This window comes from Clarias gariepinus, chromosome 16 (assembly GCF_024256425.1).
Source record: "Clarias gariepinus isolate MV-2021 ecotype Netherlands chromosome 16, CGAR_prim_01v2, whole genome shotgun sequence".
In the NCBI taxonomy this organism is placed as follows: domain Eukaryota; kingdom Metazoa; phylum Chordata; class Actinopteri; order Siluriformes; family Clariidae; genus Clarias; species Clarias gariepinus.
Window position 1 is genome coordinate 227501 of NC_071115.1, and position 3275 is coordinate 230775.

At 46.0% G+C, this 3275-nt stretch overlaps 1 protein-coding gene across 4 annotated transcripts in view; it reads right to left on the reverse strand.

Moving 5' to 3' along the window:
- Window positions 1-1161, reverse strand: part of LOC128545082 (putative uncharacterized protein DDB_G0290521) — a 25656-nt gene extending 24495 nt beyond the window's left edge. For all 4 annotated transcript variants that reach the window (XM_053515427.1, XM_053515429.1, XM_053515428.1 and 1 more), the window contains exon 1: window positions 830-1161. The gene's annotated coding sequence lies outside the window, so the exon portion shown is untranslated. The remainder of the gene's footprint in view (window positions 1-829) is intronic.
- Window positions 1162-3275: the final 2114 nt, after the last annotated feature.

Genomic DNA, 3275 nt, shown 5'->3' on the forward strand with positions numbered 1-3275 from the left:
TAAGACGTGTCTCACGGCACAATCAGTCTGAAATGATGTGAGTTAGGTCTCGACCTTCAGCTTTAATTTAACGACTTTTATTAAAATATTATATAACTTTTAAGGAATTACAGAACTGCCTCTATTGTCACATTGGGACAGACCATAATAATCATGAATATTAGGATCAATTTAATACTTGGAAACAATTTTCCCTTCTGGAGCTCATGAACATCTCCACACCCAGAGAGACAGAGAGAGACAGACAGAGAGAGACAGAGAGACAGAGAAAGACAGAGAGAGAGAGACAGAAAGGGACAGAGAGACAGAGACAGACAGAAAGAGACAGAGAGACAGAGAGACAGACAGAAAGAGACAGAGAGACAGACAGAAAGAGACAGAGAGACAGAAAGGGACAGAGAGAGAGAGAGAGACAGAGAGACAGACAGAGAGAGACAGAGAGACAGACAGAAAGAGACAAAGAGACAGAGAGAGAGAGAGACAGAAAGGGACAGAGAGACAGAGACAGACAGAAAGAGACAGAGAGACAGAGAGACAGACAGAAAGAGACAGAGAGACAAAAAGGGACAGAGAGAGAGAGAGAGAGAGACAGAGAGACAGAGAGGTTTCTGCAGCACTTCTGTCTTTTCTGTCCTTATGGATGTGAATGATGCAGATTACAGGTAAGTGAAGACCTCACAGCTTCATCACACACACACACACACACACACACACACACACACACACACACACACACACACAATTAAAGGAAACAAACGGGCAATTTAATAAATATATCAAATCAAAGCATTGAAAGTTTACACACACACACACACACACACTCCAGTACCTGCAGTGAGAAACACACACACTGTGATTGCGCAGCTCCGTGACACACTGTGTGTGGGCCCCGCGTCTCTCTCTCTCTCTCTCTCTCTCTCTCCGTGCTGTAGGGTCCTGTACCGGGTCCAGTACCGGGTCCAGTAGCGGTTCCGGTAACGGGTCCAGTAGCGGGTCGGTTGTGGAACTCCTCCGAGTGTCAGTGCGGCTCGCGCTCCAGTGACATTTACTTTCACTATCACACGTGAGAGAGCGGGTATATGAGCGCGCGCGCGCACACACACACACACACACACACTCTCTCTCTCTCTCTCTCCCGCATGTCAGATCAGTGTGTGTGTGTGTGCGCGCGCGCCTCTTAATGCGCGGGTTGCCAGGTGCTCTCCACATGGAGAGAAGGGGAGGGGCAGAAGGATACCCCCCCCCACCCACACACACACACACACACACCCCGCAAGAGTTACCCCAGGGGCAGAGAGCTCTCACACGGCAGTCGATCATGTAACATAATCACTACTGATAATAATAATAATAATAATCATCATATTAATAATAATAATAATAATAATAATAATCATCATAATAATAATAATAATAATAATAATAATAATCAGGCCCGCTGCTGCGTGTGAGAGGTGTGGGGGTATAAGATCTCTTGTTTTTTTTTTTTTTGTTTTTTTTTTTTGGGGGGGGGGGGGTATAAGATCTCTCTGCAGTCTGCAGGCTTTAATGACGTCATTAACACACCGAATTAACATGAAAGGTCCAGTTTACAGGAACTCACTGCGCCGATCTCAGATCAGTCACACAAGAACCGGCGGAAAGAACCGAGCTCTCATTTTACTTTCACTTTCGATCTGGAGTGAAGGAATGATCTCACTCTCTCCCTCTCACACACACACACACACACACACACTCGCGTTCTCTCTCTCTCTCTCTCTCTCTCTCTCTGCGCATGCGCTGTGTGTGAGGAGCCGTGTGGAAGACTGTAAGGTGTCTTGTTGTCTTGTTTAGACAGACTGTCCACTTTTTCGCCACTTTTTATTTTATCAGTGAATGTTGTTTGTAATGACGTGGGTCTCGCGAGGGGCAAAACCGCGCATATCCACAGGCCGCTACCCCACGGAGTTCTGAACAGGCAAAGGCACGGCCATTTATAGACACGCAGTTGCCAGGCAACGCCGCAATCAGCCTGGATACGCCTCACCTGGCGGCGTGTCTATCCTCGGCCAAAGACAAAGTGCGTTCGAGAGACAAGGTGAAGACCCAGCCTCTGTCTCCCTAAGACAATCGGCAAGAGAGAGAGAGAGTGACACGCATCCGTGTAGTGTGCGCTCTCAGGTTAAATATAAAGATTACACCAAAAAACACAAACTCTCCCCAATAAATTCTCGGTAAGGGCAAAGGCCCTGAGAGGATCTTATAAGTTTTATTTTTAGTTATCAAAGCCCCGTCCATTCTCGCGTAGGAGAACAGACGGGGCTCTGTTTTGAGTTCCCTAATTAATAATCCCACGCTATCTTCAAATGGAAAGGTCTTCCCATGCGTATCACAAGCACTCTCCCAACTCCTATTTCATTAAACCCCTCTAAAGCCCTGTGTGTGGTGCGGCTGTCCATAAGGCACCACATAACAGAATGATCGCACCACCAGAAGAGCCCGCAGGCTTGGAGACGGTGCCTGTTCTGTTACTGGGGCAACCATTCACAAATCGTTTTTTGCTGTGATTCCAGGCCTAACTTGTCCCATTCTGTTGGGAACAGATTTAATTATTCAAGCAGACGTTCGTATTCACCCAGCAATTAGTGGTGTTAGGCTTGGAGACAATACCTCTTCATGCCAGAGGTGTGCCTTTTTTGAGGAAGGGTTTGAAGATTTGGAAACGAGAAGCTAGCGAATCTGCTAGGAGACTTTGAGTAACTATTTGAAAGAAAACTGGGGTGCACATCTTTAGTTGAACACATGATAGAAACCAGGACATCAAAGCCAGTATGTAAAAATATTATATTAATACATTTTAGTCTTCACTGATTATTTCACCAAGTGGGTGAACATATGTCCTGTTAAAGAGGCCACAGCAGTGGTTGCAGCATGAGACCCCCACAGATAGGGGTCTCAGATAGAGGTGTCCAGTTTGTAAGTGATTTTTTAAGACAGTTGTCTCAGGCCTCGTCATGGACCACAGACTAACCATGGCCCATCACCCACATTCCAACCAGACAGAAAGGGTGAACCGTACAATCATGACAGCAATCAGAGCTTATGTGAGACAAAAACACAGAAACTGGGATCTGCACTTATCATGGATCTCTTTTGCACTAAGGACTGCGCCACATCAAAGCACAGAGGACACACCAGTATTTCTTTTGTTTGGCAGAGCTTATATGTAAGAGGCTCTACCTCCTGGAATATATTATTCCCAAATTTTCACATTGTCCTCTTATTACCCACACACA